Source organism: Elephas maximus, chromosome 1, assembly GCF_024166365.1.
Source record: "Elephas maximus indicus isolate mEleMax1 chromosome 1, mEleMax1 primary haplotype, whole genome shotgun sequence".
Classification (NCBI taxonomy): domain Eukaryota; kingdom Metazoa; phylum Chordata; class Mammalia; order Proboscidea; family Elephantidae; genus Elephas; species Elephas maximus.
The window spans coordinates 40,932,747-40,948,585 of record NC_064819.1 but is presented as its reverse complement, the minus strand read 5'-3'; the positions used below and the strand labels follow the sequence as shown (position 1 = coordinate 40,948,585).

The 15,839-nt window shown below is 41.1% G+C and overlaps 1 pseudogene; it reads left to right on the top strand.

The window, feature by feature from the left end:
* Window positions 1-14,772: 14,772 nt before the first annotated feature.
* Window positions 14,773-15,524, top strand: LOC126075094 (tetraspanin-7-like; annotated as a pseudogene).
* The last annotated feature ends 315 nt before the right edge of the window (window positions 15,525-15,839 follow it).

Here is a 15,839-nt window from a genome sequence, read left to right as displayed (position 1 = left end):
TTTCAATTTTCCTTAGAGCAATGACAATGTATTTCTGTCAGGGGAATAAAAAAAAGTAAAGAGAAAACACGTTCATTCTATATCCCTGCTTAAGACATTCTACCTGTACCCATCTTTTATAGCTGAAAGCAGGCCAAGATATTTTCTGTGAAGTCTCCAGGCCTTCATAACCTGGCCGCTGCAATCCTCTCCAACTCCCTCTCACATTAGCAGGTCACACACTTTATGTGCTGGTCTTGCTTGAGATTTCTTTCAGTTTTTCACCTTCTTGTTTTTACACACATCATTTTTCTGCCTGAGTGGCACACCTACCTGTGGTCTTTCTTGTCTACCCATTCAACTCCAACAGTTTGTTCAAGGCCCTGTTCTGAGTTCTTCCTAGACAAAGATGTTTAGACACTCTTTTGTAGGACAACTGCAGTTTGAATATAACTCTATGACTAAATTTATTATTGTTGCTAGCTGCCATTGAGTCAACTCCAACTCATGGAGGCATAATCTACAACAGAATGAAACATTGCCTGATGCTGTATCATCCTCACAATTTCCAGAATGTCTGAGTCCATCATTGTGGCTATTGTGCCAGTCCATGTCACCAAGGGTCTCTCTTGCTGGCCCTGTACTTCACCAGTCATGATGCCCTCCTAATGATGTGTTCAAAGCAAAAGAGTTGAATAATGTTCTGTTGTGTTCCAGAAAGCCCAATGAAATTAGTATTTGCATTGGTTAATTTTTAGAAGTACATCTCCAGGCCTTTCATCATAGTCTGTCTTAGTTTGGAAGCTTTGCTGGAACCTGTTCACTGTAGGTAACCCTACTGGCATTTGAAATAACATCAGTGGCATAACTTCCAGCATCAGAACAACACACAAGCCTCCACGGTATGAAAAACTGATGGCTGGATGGGAGGAATTTATTATGAAGCCCTGGTGGCACAGTAGTTAAGTGCTCGACTGCTAACTTGTAAATACTTGTCTCTGTCAGTAGTTCTCAAGGAGAGGGTAGCCGCAATTTTTTCCTCTACAAAACATTTGGCAATGTCCAGAGACACTTGGTTGTCAGAACTTGGAGGCATACTAATGGTATGTAGTGGGTAGAGGTCTAAACATCTTACAATACAGAGCACAGTCCCTAAAACAAAGAATTTCATGGCCCAAAATGCCAATAGTGCTGTGGTTAATAAGTCCTGGTCTACATAGTTGCCTTTCCTGTGAGACTGAGTCTCTTATCTGCAGGACTGAGTCTTATTTGTTGTTATATGCTTAGGCACTCTGCTAATCTTGAAAGATTGGCTGTCTTCCATTTATTTCATATCCAATCCGAACTCCACAGCACAGAGCTAGTTTTACAGCAGGTGCTAAGTAACCATCTGTTGATAAATGATTTAGCTGAAGAAACGAATGGAAGAAGAGATGCCCTTGCTTTATTGTGGTGACTGATGTCCTTCAGTTCCCCCAGCTCATTTTTCAATGCTTTTACAGTGAAATCTGCACAAACAAATTGCTCTCTGATCAAATTTGTTTCCATCAGGTCAAACTATTTCAGAAGAAAAAGTTCCACTCTCTGTTCAGAATTGTTTTGCATATAAAACATTTTCTCCTTTTCGCCCTCTCAGTTTTCACAAAGGGAAAGGAAGGAAGAAAGGGCATTGGGTCCCAGAAGCACTCCTCCCCTGTCCTGCAGGGCCTGTTGGGGAGTGCAGGATGTGTGGATAAGCACTGGTCATGGGCTTACCTGGAAATTATGCCACCTGAAGTATCAGTGGTGAGGATGCAAAAAATCCTGCTCAATGCCTTGCAATTATTGCATCTAGGGAGGACTCTATCCTCCTTGAGAAAGTTGGGGGATTCTAGACTGGAAATATGCAGAACAACACCAGCCAGTTCTAATAATGGAAGGCTGGAGAGCTTAGCTAAAGAAAGGTCACAGATCATCTTAGACATTGCCTTGGCTTATAATTTCACCTGCCACACATCTCTTTGAAGAGTGATTCATTAACAGGGCAGTAGACCTCTCTGGTCTCACATTTTCTTTACCTCTTCCCCAATCTTTGAAAAAGTTGCGTGCTAATGACCATCAAACTAATCATCAGATAAAGGTGAAAGATAGAGAGGGAACACATTTGCTGAACATCTAATCCTACCTCATAGTGGTCTTTGTGGGCTTTGATCCACAGTGTCAGATATGTGAGCTAAAATGAAATCCCCAGGAAAGAACTACCCTTGTGTACCAAGAAGGGTAGAAGTAGTTTCTCCAGAAATCAAAGTCACACATCCATGTTTCTGTCTCTGATCTACAGCACCCTAGGGGAATCAGTTCTTTTTAAGCAGGCCCCCAGGAGTCTCTTAGACAAATTCTTGTTAGTGTTCAGTCCCTGGCTTTGATTTCGGGAAACCAGTGTATGAAGTGATCACCCAGCCCATCAATGGTTAACTGATGAAAAGGTTTCCTAAAGGAGGCTACTTGTTTTAGATGTTGCCTTTCTGGTTACTTCAAGGAAATGAAGCGTGATTATATTTGTATATGTGTGGCTTCTTCTTCTTTAAACACAGAGATTAAAGGGTGGTTACATTTTTGTCTGGAAATCAGTGATTCTGTATTGGACTTGAGTGTGCTGACAGACGGATGGCAGGATTGACCAATGATGATATTATAGGTGGTATAACCCTCTCATGGCCCAGGTGCATACTCTTGCAAAGATTTGTTTGTGCATCCTATTGTCATTGACTCTCACACATGTCTACAGAACATGGTAACAAGGCACATGCTCCATGCAGAATCTGCAGTGCAGTCTTTATGGTAAGGCCAGTCCTTTCTGGGAAATCCGGGTTTTTGTACGACCTTGTAGAGACCTGTTTATTTGTTTCTGGGGCTTAAATTTTGCAGCCTTGAAGTTTTCATTGCAAGTACTGAATATACTAGTGAGATCTATGGTAAATCAATTCTACCCCAAAGTTTAGGGCTAGTGGAAAATGTGGGACAAGAGTGGTTTCTTTAGATAACCTTCTTTAGGTTGTTTCTGAAACAGGGATAGCACTGGAGTCACCATCCACTTGACTAATGTTCTTGAAAGGACCTTCCTTCATGGGATGTAGCATTATCTCTTCTGTGGCTCAGGTTAGTCAATTTATGTAGGACCAAAGAGGGGTGGTACCAACATTGTCAGTGTTATGTCAGGGGTTCTCAACTGGGGACAATTTTGCCCCTCAAGGGAATTTGATAATGTCTGGAGACACTTTTGGTCACAGTTGGGGGGATCAGTACCACTGGCATTAGTGGGTAGAGATCAACATCTTACAATGCACAAAACAATCCACTACAGCAAAGAATGATCCACTCCCAAATATCCTTAGTGCTGAGGCTGAGATATATGAATGATCCACTCCCAAATATCCTTAGTGCTGAGGCTGAGATATATGAATGTGAAATATCTTCCCTACTTTGCTCTGATACCACTGACACCATCATTTTAGTAGTATCTGACTCTACCTGAAACCTATCAGGCTGGCAGGACATTGCTTACCCTACAATACTCAAGGAGTAGCTGTGTTTCTTCCCGAGCCCAGTGAACATTGGGCCTGGAGCTGGAGTTAGTGCTTCCCTTGCTCCTCTAGGAACTTCCTTACCATTCTCCTCCTTGCCCTGAAGAATCCAGCCCCTCAGATGAGACCATTCTCCACATTTCTTGGGGCAGTTTTCTACAGGACTACTGCTTCTCCTTGTGCGCTAAAGATTTTGCTGCTTTCCTTCTTCACGCTTCTTCTGCCTTCGCTCTTGGCAACTTCAAATCCATGTCGGTGATTCCTTAGCACTCAGGACTTTCCAGGAAAAAAATTGAATTTTACAAACCTTTTCATCCACCTCATTTCAATCATCTCTTTGCATGGTTATTCCTTAGACTTGTCATCACTAATAACTTCATTTTTTCACTCTCTGACCACCACCTCCTGTCCTTGAAGCCTTCTTCCACTATTACACCCCCTCCAAGAATCCTTCTTTGCCATTGTGACCCCAGACACCCATGGGCCAAGCCTTCCATTGCCTGGCTCAGAACCCCAGAGCATCACTGTACTCACTTATTTGCACGCATCCCCACACTGTGGTCTCTCTGCTTCTCTTATTCTCCCCTGGCAAAACCTCCAACCCTTCTCAAGTCCATGCTCACCCTATTCTACACCTGCATCCAAGCAGGAGAACAATTCTGCTTCCATTTATGTCCAGAGACCTCAAGTGGGTGCTTGATTTCTTGCTTCTGAGACAGTAGCTTCATACCTTTCCTCTCTTCTAAATTACAACACACTTCTCATCTCCTCTCAGCTGTTATTTTCACTGAGAAAAGAGAAGTAATCAGCACAGAATTTTCTGCTTCCCTGGTCTATATTCCTGTGCTGTGCTTCCCTCCTTGATATGTTGGCCTTTTCTGTTCTCTCACTGTGTCCTGGGCCCACCTATGTGCACCACTCAGGGAGTGAACACCACAGTTGTGCCCTCTCTCTTGCAGCATTAATGTCTCCTTTCCCTTTGGACCACCCTAAACAGCATACGAGCATTCTAGGCTCTCCCACTTAACAAAAATCCTCTCTGGACCCCACGGTCACCCCAGCTACTGCCTTATTTCTCTCTTCCCCTTACAACAAAATTCTTTCAAAAAAGTTTTCAAGCCTGTTTCCACTTTTTCTCCTATTACCAGTGAATTCCACACTGCCAAGCCAAATGGCCAGTTCCCAGTCTTAATCTTATTCTGTCACTCCATAGCAGTTGACATAATAGAACACTCACTCCTTCTTTCTTCTTTGGGTTCTAGAACATACAATCTTGTTTTTGTTTTGTTTTGCACATAGGTTGCTTTTCCTCAGTCTTTTTTGTTGGTATCCTGTCCTCTTTCCAATCATTGGATGTCAAAGTGCTCCAGGACACAGGTCTTGGCTCTCTTCCTCTCTCACTCTTCCTCTTCTCTCTCAGCAATCTCGCTTGAGACTTTAACCGCCATCTGTTAAATCAGATGCCCTCTGTTGATTCCCAAATTGATATTTTTCCCCTGAGTCCTAGTATATCAAACTGTCTACTGGACCTCTCTACTTAGATGCTGTACGTGGCATCTCAAATTTAAAAATGCTGAAATTAAAACTCATGATTCCTGCCCCTTGTACCTCAACTTTCTACTTTCCCATTTTTTCCCCATCTGGGGAATTAGCACCACTTGCCCCTGGCCCAGGATTTATCCATGATTCCTTTATCTTGCTTTATTTTCTGCATAGTGCTGATTATTATTGTATACTTGCCTGTTTATTCTGCTTTCTGCACTGGAATATCAGGGCCACAAGGAAGGTCCTTCATCTCTTTTATTCAGAGTATGTCCACAGTACGTGGAGAGTGATATAGACAGAAAGGTGCTCAGTTGAATGATTTGTTGAATGATTACAGGGTCTAGGATTTCTGTCCCTCCACTCAGACATACAACGGAAGAAGAGGAGCCACAGGTTCCAGTTTCAACAGCCCTGAGAGTGTCACATCACAGAGTCTTTGTGGTCAGTTTTAAAGGTATGTAGAGCAGGCGACATTCATGAATTTCTCTTTTTCTCTAAAGGAGGGTGGCAGGTAAACTGGCCTGAGATTCTAGAGACCCCATGCTTTCTGGGTGCTGTCTCTGCTGAGTTGGTCGATCTTTGCTTTTTATGTTATCTCACTGGTCCCCAGTATCATCCCTCCTGGCTCCAAGATATTCTGTAACTAGACATTCATTTATTTGCTCCTAGCTAAAATGCAAATACCTTTTAAGAGAAGTAATATGAACGGCTCTATCGGGCTGTCAAGTCTTGGTGAAATTTCTTTGACAGATTCTTCTCAAAGCCTATGTGATAAGGGAGAATGAGCATGGGCCAGCTGGATGTATCAAGTGGGAGGAAAAGAAGGAGCTGAGGTATGGAGAACAAAGGAGCAGAAAAGTAAAAATTGGACCCACCACAGTCCAACATCAGAGGCTTCACAGTCTTGCCAATGGCCAGATGGGGATGTTCTGCTGATTCTTGATGGGTAGTAGTAAGAATGGCTATTGGTATGTTCAGAAAGAAGTGTGCTGATGCAGGAGTGAGCATGAGGTTTCTTTACCATTCTGTAGTGGCATTTTATGTCATTAAGCCCTTGTTGGCTCAGACCTTGCTAACTCTTACCTTTAGATGGTTAACACGAGACTTGAGCAGAAGTTTGCTTTTGGATTACCTATGAGGAAAGAATTTACTGAGCAAACTGTTCGTGAAAACAAGTCACAAGTAGACTCTTTAAACTACTTAACTGGATGGACTGTTCTAGAGACGTTAGAATAATGTTTCATAACTGGTGGTCCAGGGAACAGGAGATCCATTGGCATCTTGGTAGGAATATCAGAGAAAGGTGTTCTGTGGTCAGGCAGGCTCTTGGTGTGTGAATATGTCTTATACATTTCTAAAAGGAGCCTACAAAGTGGGCCATTGCTATCTGAATATGGAAGCTTTCTCCCCTCCAAACCGCTGTGAATATATCTTCCTTTGGGACACAGTTTGGGAGGTATTGGTTTGGAAGTAGCCATTTGCTTCACAGTAATCTATAAAGTGATTATAACTCTTTCTGTTCATTAAAACACCTTTTCTACAGAGATCTACCAATAAAGCACTGACAGAATGGGCCTAGTTCAAGTTAATGGATTTTCTCTAACATGGGAAATAGTTTTATTAAATGCAGCTGATAGTTTAGCATGTTCTTCCCTCTTTCCTGCCCCCGCCCCCTTATTGACAATTGACCACAAGTCAACTGACCAGAAGAGTCAGGTTGAAAAGACATAACTTATTTCTGTGCTAATAAATGCAAGGAGGTTAAAGACTTATTTCCAATGTGATTTGCATATTTTGTAGGTTTTCCTTCTTTCTTTTTTTAGGGCTGTTTTTTGTGTGGCAGATTCTTGCCAAACACCCAGCATCAGCATAATCGCTGGATAAAGGCCAAAATTAGAGCAATCGCTAGTCATCACTTTAACAAATTTTGTTTCACATTTTTTCTAAACTGTTATGACCATTTGAATATAAGGGAAATTTCTTATTTCATACTTGGCTTAAAAGAAAAGGGAAATTTGTTCTATATGTTAGAAATTACTATCACTTAATATTTAGGCCCCCAAAAGGAGAAACTTGGGTGAAAAGAAATGAAGAGTCTTGTGGTTTAGGGGATTAGTCAGTGGTAATGTCACTGGATACAGCAATGTCCACAGGTCTGACGTTTCTGTGTCCTGTTGGTGTCCAGTTCATTTGTTGTGTTACTAATGCTAGCAGCATTGCTTCAGTACAGAAGATGGAAAACTACCAGGCTTTTTAAAAGGAAGGTGGGGCAAAATGATGATGCACTCTTGAGATTCCCCTGATGTTCTTTCCCTGAGCTGCTTGGCATCTGGGCTCAATGCAGAGACCAAGGGAGGCTGGGAAAGCTCCTGGCTGAGCCTGTGGTCTGTCCACTTCTAGCCTGATTCCTCCTTAAAGTTCTGGGTGATGATCAGTGTGCTCGGACTTTCACCAAATCCAGCCCCGCTTTCCTATGTTCCCATAAAGGAGCTCACTGTGCTTGTGGGGAAGGAACTTCACTGCCTGCCATCTCTCATCTCTAGCCTGACCCCCAACTGGGCAACCAGAAAGCATTTCTCTCCACCTCTACTAACAGGGTTTGGATGAGGGGAAATGGAGCTTATTCTTATTCATAACCAGCAAGAGAAATCAAGAGTTTTAGAAATTATTACTCCCCCCCCAAAAGATTCGAGGCAAGCAAAAGCAACAAAATTTATTTATTTATTAAAAAGAGACTTATTATTACTATTTAAAAAATCTCTGCAACCCATAAAGACAACCCTCAGAGATGGGGAAAAAAATTACATAGGTCAAATAACTGTGACTCAGGACTTAGCTCCTTTTTAAACTGGAGTTAAAGAGATATTTTAGACAATTGACCTCATCTACCTTGGCCTCAGGTTACCAGTCTTGTAGAAATAGGTAAGACAGGTGAACTAGACAATCTTTAAGGCCCCACTTTGCTCTGAATCGTGGGTCTATCTTCTATAGAGGTTTCTTTCCCAAAGCTCAGCCTTGTGTACTTATGCTTTAGTCATGTATTACATGGTGGACTTCAAGACAGGATATATATTTATAAACAAAATAAATTTAGGAGGAGGTGGAGACAACACGGTGCTATAGACAGAAGCACCACACCATTCCTCTGCAACAAAGACCTAAAAAACTAAGTAAAACAAAGACAAACATCAGTCCTGGAACCCTAAGCGTCAAATGAAGAGAGAAAGAACTCAACCAAGCACCAAATGGAATAAGAAACTGACAGAGAACGGAGAGTGAGAAGAGATACAAGCAGAGGTCCCTTATCAGCTAATGCAGCATGGATTTGCCATCTTGGACTCCTGTCAGAGATCAGTGGACAGGGAGTATGGGAAACCAGCTTCACAGAGCTCCCAGCAGAAGACAGAGCACCCAGTAACCAGCGATACATGCTTTCCCACCTCCCACCCTTCTTTTCCCTGCTTGGCTTCCACTGCTTCCCAGAGGGCCATGGTCACTTGGCCGGGAGGCACCAGCTCTGTGCCACTTGAATTTGCCCTGCCCACACTGGCTGGCTCCTTCTGGGCCATTTCTTTGTGGCTGATGTTGCTTTTTTCAGCTTCTTTGGTTTCTTCCCTGCCTCTCACCTCCTCCCCCTCCTTTCTCTCGAATATCTGGCTCCATGTGCCATCTTGTTTCTTGACAGGCTGTGAAGCATCTCATGGCTGGGGAGTTGCTTCTCTGGTCTGCGCTGCCAAGTTGGTGGCATCCCTGGGACCTTTTTTTTCTTTCTTTTTCTTCTTCATTTCTAGGTTTCTTGTCTGTCCCTACTTGTATTCTTTTCCTGTCTCCTGAATACCTGGAGCTGTGTGCTATCTTCCCATCTCCACTCCTAGCCAGGCTGTACTGTGTGGCTTGGGAGCCACTTCCCCAGTCTGCGCATCCACGCCAGTGGGATCCCTGGTGGCATTTCTTTTTTTTCTTTTTCTTTCCTACTTTTTGTTTGTCATCATTTCTCAGTTTCTCACCTCTCTTTACTTTCCTTCTTTTCCTGTCTCCTGAACACCTGGTGCTGTGTGTCTTCTCTGCTCCATCTAGAAAGGCTGTGCCCCAAGGCCTTGGAGCCACTTCTTCAGTTGCTGGTGGGACCCCTGGGAGCATTTGAAAAACTATTTATTTATTTATTCTTTTCTCTTTTTTTTCCTTTTTGTTTTTCTTCATTTCTCAGTTTCTCATCTCTCTCCACTTTCCTTCTTTTCCTGTCTCCTGAAAACCTGGCACTGTGCATCATCTCTGCTCCACCTAGGAGAGCTGTGTCGCCAGGCCTTGGAGCCATTTCCCTGGCTGCCAGTGGGATCCCTGGGGGCATTTTTTTATCTCTCTTTTTTTTCTTCATTTCTTGGTTTCTAATCTCTCCCCTCCAATGGCAGGCTTCCTTAGCACTTCTTTTTTTCACTTCCTGTTTCTCTCTCCTCTCTCTCTCTTCTTTCCCATACCCAACTTAGCTCCACATATCATAACCTCACCCCTCCCTCCTGCCTACCTGCACCATGTGCTGAACACTGTACCACCAAGCAGCACAGGCACAGCCTACCAGAAGCTGCCCTTGCACTGACCCCTAGTCTGCCCTGTCTGCCCTAGTATGTGCCACAAACAACCCATCCCAGCCCTTCCCTTTCAGCTGGAACTACCCTGCTGCACCATAGCTGAGTGACTGGCCCTGCCCACTGGACAAGGAGGTGAAAATTATCATGCCCACAGATGATCAAACAACAAAGAATGCACAGCACATCTGCTCAGACATAACCAAATAAAACAAAAAAGCAGGATGAAACAAATAAATCTACAGTCAATAAATGGAAAAAAGAACCACTGAATGTCCCAAAGACAGCAGACAATATCAAAACACATAAAAAAAAAAAAAAAGCACAGAATGGTTCCAGTAGGTGTCCAGAATAAAACACCAGATAACTTCCCAGTAGAAGAAAAGCACACTGGAACTACCTGATAGGGAATTCAAATCTCTAATATTCAGAGCTACCCAAGAGTTGAAGCAAAGCGCAGACAAAAATGAGGGGAAAAAATCATGGAAAAGGCAGACAAAATCATGAAAAATACAAATAAAACAATGAAGGAATTCAGGAAAATAACACAGGAAGAAAATGTCAAAATAAATTCACAACTAGAAATCATACAAAAACAACAGTTAGAAATCCAAAAGATGAACAACAAGATTTCAGAAATGGACAGTGTCACAGGAAGTCTGAAGAGCAGTTTTGAAACAATGAAAGGCAGGATTAGTGAAATAGAAGACAAACACTAGGATACTACTTTGAGGAAAAAGCAGAAAAGAAAAAAAAATGAAGAAACCATGAGAATGATGTGGGATACAATCAAAAGCCAAAATTTGCCAGTGATCAGAGTTCCAGAATGGGGGAGAAAATGGAAAACACAGAAAGGATAATTGAAGAATTGCTGACAGAAAATTTCCCTCATATCATGAAAGATGAAAAGCTGACCATCCAAGGAGCTCAATGAACACAATATAGCATAGCCACCAAAAGAAAATCACCAAGGCACATCATAATCACCATTGCTAAAACCAAAGACAAAGAAAGAATACTGAAAGCAGTTTGAGAAAAATGAAAAGTCACACACGAAAGGGAACAATAAGACTAACCCATGATTACTCAGCAGAAACCATGCAGGCAAGAAGGCAATGGGATGACATATATAAAACCTTGAAAGAAAAAAACTGCCAACCAGAAAAATATATCATGTAAAATTCTCTCTCAAATTTGGTGGTGAAATTAGGACATTTTCAGATAAAGAGAAATTAAAGGAATATGTAAAAACCAAACCAAACTTATGAGAATTATTAAAGGGAGTCCTTTGGTTTGAGAACAAATAACATAAGATGACAGCCTGAATCTAGGACACAAGATTGCATCAGTCAGATACCAAGCTAGGAAATTAACTCTTTAGGACTATTAAAAACTGAAAGATTTACAGCAGGGAACCAGAGAGGTTAATCTGTAAATGACAATAATGTCAGAACAATAAAGGAAGGAATAAATGGTGTACGTATAGAACTTTCTGATGGAGAGGAACACAAACCTAGGAAGATAAATTTCAAGGTAACCACAAAGAAAGTTAACAAACCTATTCATCAGAATAAAGGAGAAAAACATAAAGCATCAGTAAACACAAAATCTGCAAAAACAAAAGAAATCCACAAACAAAAGGAATTCAGCACAAGAGAGTAAGAGAAACAAAGAAAGTGTCAGCACCACACACACACAAAAGCACTACAAAATGACAGCAATAAACTCACACCTATCAATGATTACACTGAACGTAAATGGCCTAAATGCACCCATAGAGAGGCAGAGAGTAAGAGAATGGATTTAAAAAACAGGATTCGTTAATATACTGTCTAAAAAGAGGCACATCTTAGAAACAAAGACATAAATTTATTAAAAATCAAAGAATAGGGAAAAATATATCAAGCAAACAGCTACCAAAAAAGAGCTGGCAATACTAATCTCAGTGGCAATACTAATCTCAGATAAAATAGACTTTAAAACAAAATCCATCATAAGAGACAAAAAAGGGAATTATATAAAGATTAAAGGGACGATCTATCATGAACACATAACCATAATAAATATCTATGCATCTAATGACAGGGCTCCAAAATACATAAAACAAACTCTAACGGCACTGAAAAGAGAAATTGACAGTTCCACAATAATAATATGAGACTTCAACACACTGCTTTAGGTAAAGGACAGAGTAACTAGAAAGAAACTCAAAAAAGATACAGAAGACTTAAAAGCCACAATCAGCCCACTTGAACTCATAGACATATATAAAACACTCCACCCAACAGTTGCAAAGTACACATTCTTTTCCAACACACATGGAACATTCTCCAGAATAGAACACATCTTAGATCACAAAGCAACACTCAACAAAATCCAAAACATTAGGATAATACAAAGTAACTTTTCTGATCACCACACCATCAAAGTGGACATTAACAACAGGAAGAGCAAGGAAAAAAAATCAATTACATGGAAACTGAATAACACCCTGCTAAAAAATCACTGGGTAATAGAAGAAATCAGAGATGGAATCAAAAAGTTCCTAGAATCAAACGAAAATGAAAACACATCATACCAAAACCTCTGGGACACAGCAAAGGCAGTGCTTAGAGGTCAAGTTATAGCAATAGATATACACATCAACAAAGAAGAAAGGGACAAAATCAAAGCATTAGCTACAGAACCGAAACAAATTGAAAGAGAACAGCAAAAGAAGCCCACAGCCACCAGAAGAAAGGAAATAATGAAGATCAGAGCAGAAATAAATAAAAATAGAAAAATAACAGAAAGAATCAACAAAACCAAGAGTTGGTTGTTTGAAAGGATCAACAAAATCAACAAACCACTGACTATACTGACAAAAGAAAAACAGGAGAGGATACAAATAACCTAAATAAGAAATGAAATGGGGGACATTACAACAGACTCAACTGAAATAAAAAGGATCATAACAGAGTCCTATGAAAAGCTATATTCCAACACATTTGAAAACCTAGAGAAGATGGACAAATTTCTAGAAACACACTGTCTACCAAAACTAACAAAATCTGAAGTTGAGAATCTGAACAGACCCATAACAAGAGAAGAGATTGAAAACATAATTAAAAAAAAAAAAAAAACTCCCAACAAAAAAAAGGCCTGACCCAGATGACTTCACTGGAGAATTCCATCAAACATTCAGAGAAGAGCTTACACCAGTAGTACTCAAACTATCTCAGAACATAAAAATGGAAGGGATACTTCAGAATTCATTCTATGAAGCCACTGTAACCCTGATACCAAAACCAGGTAAAGACACCAAAAAAAAAAATTGCAGACCAGTATCTCTCAGGAATACAGATGCAAAAATTCTCAACAAAATTTTAGGAAATAGAATTAAGCATCATATAAAAAAAAAAAATACAGCATGACCAACTGGGATTCATACCACATATGCAAGGATGGTTCAACATTAGAAAATCAAACAATGTAACCCACCACGTAAATCAAAGAAAATAGAAGAATCACATGATCATCTCAATTGATGCAGAAAAGGCATTCAACAAAGTCCAACACCCATTCCTAATAAAACTCTCCATAAAATAGGTACAGAAGGGAAATTCCTCAACATATAAAGGGCATCTATAGAAAACCAACAGCCAACATCATTCTCAATGGAAAGAGGCTGAAAACATTTCCCTTGAGAACAGGAACAAGATAAGGATGCCATTTATCAGCACTCCTATTTAACATTGTGCTGAAAGTCCTACCTAGAGCAATAAGGCAAGAAAAAGAAATAAAATGCATCCAAACTGGTAATGAAGAAGTAAAACTGTCCCTATTTGAGGATGATATGATACCTACCATACATAGAACATCCAAAAGACTCCATGAGAAAACTACTGGAAGTAATAGAAAGATTCAACAGATCAGCAGGATACAAGATAAACACACAAAAATTAGTCGGATTTTTATACACCAATAAAAAGAACAACAAGAAGGAAAACAATACCATTTGTAACAGCCTCTAAAAAAATAAAATACTGAGGAATAAATCTAACCGGGGATGTAAAGGACTTATACCTGGAGAACTACAAAACACTACTGCAGGAAACCAAGAGATCTACATAAATGGAAAAACATACCACGCTTATGGATAGGTAGACTCAACCATTGTGAAAATGACAATTCTACACAAAGCAATTTACAAATACAATGCAACCTTGACTCAAATACCAACCACATTCTTTAAAGAGGTAGAAAAGCTAGCCGTTAATTTTATGTGCAAAAGGAAGGGGCCTCAGATAAGTAAAAGCACTACTGAAGAAGAATGAAGTAGGAGAATTAGCAGTACCTCCACACACCTCAGAACCTACTATGCAACAACAGATACACTGACCAATGGAACAGAATTGAGAACCCAGATGTAAATCTATTTACCTATGGTCACCTGACCTTCAACAAGGGCCCAAATTCCCATAAATGGGCAAAAGACAGTCTTTGCAACAAATGATGCTGGCAAAACTGTATGTCCATCTGCAAAAAAATGAAAGAGGACTCGTAACTCACACCATACACAAAAACTAATTCAAAATGGATCAAAGACCTAAATATAAAACCAAAAACCATTAAGATCATAGAAGAAAAAATAGGATCAATGATAGAGGCTGTAATACACAGCACTAACAGGATACAAACCATAACCAACACACAAACTCCAGAAGATAAGCTCGATAACTGGGATCTTCTAAAAATTAAACACTCATCAAAAGACTTCACCAAAGGGGTAAAAAGAGAACCTATAGACTGGGGGAAAAAAATTTGGGTATTACAAACCTGACAAAGGTCTAATCTCTAAAATCTACTGGAAAATCCAACACTTCTACAAGAAAAAGACAATTCAATTAAATGGACCAAGGAAATGAAGAGATACTTCACCAAAAAAGACACTAAAATAGCTAACAGGCACATGAGAAAATGCTCACAATCACTAGTCATTAGAGAAATGCAAATCAAAACCCACAATGAGATACCATCTCACCGGGGCATTACTGGCACAAATCAAAAAAACGAAATAGGCTTGCCACCCGCAGCTACTGCTGCTGACTACACTCTGTAGTATGGCATCAAGGAGAATAGAGACGAAACCTGTGATAAACTGTCTGAAAACCCTCCTCATCATCTACCCCTTCGACTTCTGGATCACTGGGGTGATCCTGCTGGCTGTTGGAGTCTGGGGCAAACTCACTCTGGGCACCTGTATCTCCCTTATCGTGGAGAACTCCACCAATACTTCCTATGTGCGTGGTGGAACTGGAACCGCTATCATCATTTCTGGCCTGTTTAGATGTTTTGCAGCTTGCCGTGGCAGCCCATGGATGCTGAAACTGTATGCCATGTTTTTGTCCCTGGTGTTCCTGGCCGAGCTTGTAGCTGACAGTTCAGAGTTTGTGTTTTGTCATGAGATCAAGGACACCTTCCTGAGGACTTACATGGGTACCATGAGGAATTACAATGGGAATGATGAGCAGAGCCGGCAGTGGATCATGTGCAGCGCAGTCTGAGCTGCTGAGGTGTTTAGAACTATACCAACTGGAGCATCAACCCGTACTTCCCAGAGCATGGCATCCCCCCTGCCCAGTTGCTACCTGAACGAAAAGACTGTAATCCCCAGGATCTACACAATCTGACTGTGGCCGTCATCAAATTTAACCAGAAGGGTTATTTTGATCTGGTGACCTGTTTCACGGAGACTAACATGGGAATCATCCCTGGAGTGGCTTTCGGAATTGCATTCTCCCAGTTGAATGGTATGTTGCTGGCCTGCTGCCTGTCCCGGTTCATCATGGCCAATCAGTATGAGGTGGTGTAAGGAGAAGTCTTTCAAGAATGACAGAACTGCGGCCATCTTTGAAAGACTTCCAAAGAACGTCAGAGCACAGTACATAACACCCCTGCGCCTGTACCCCTCTGCCCCAATCCCCACCCCCGGTGTGCAACCAAAACTCCCACACAATCTCTGCTCCACCTTTCAGCCTGCATCACATGTAGTGCTTCATTTTACGAAGCTCTGTTGTGCCTGAGTGTAGCCAGGTTCCCCTGGATCTAGTGCTTAGTGGACCCCACCTCCCCACCCCCAAGGCCCTGTGCATGCCAGCTTCTCCATCTGTACTTGGTCGAATTGCAG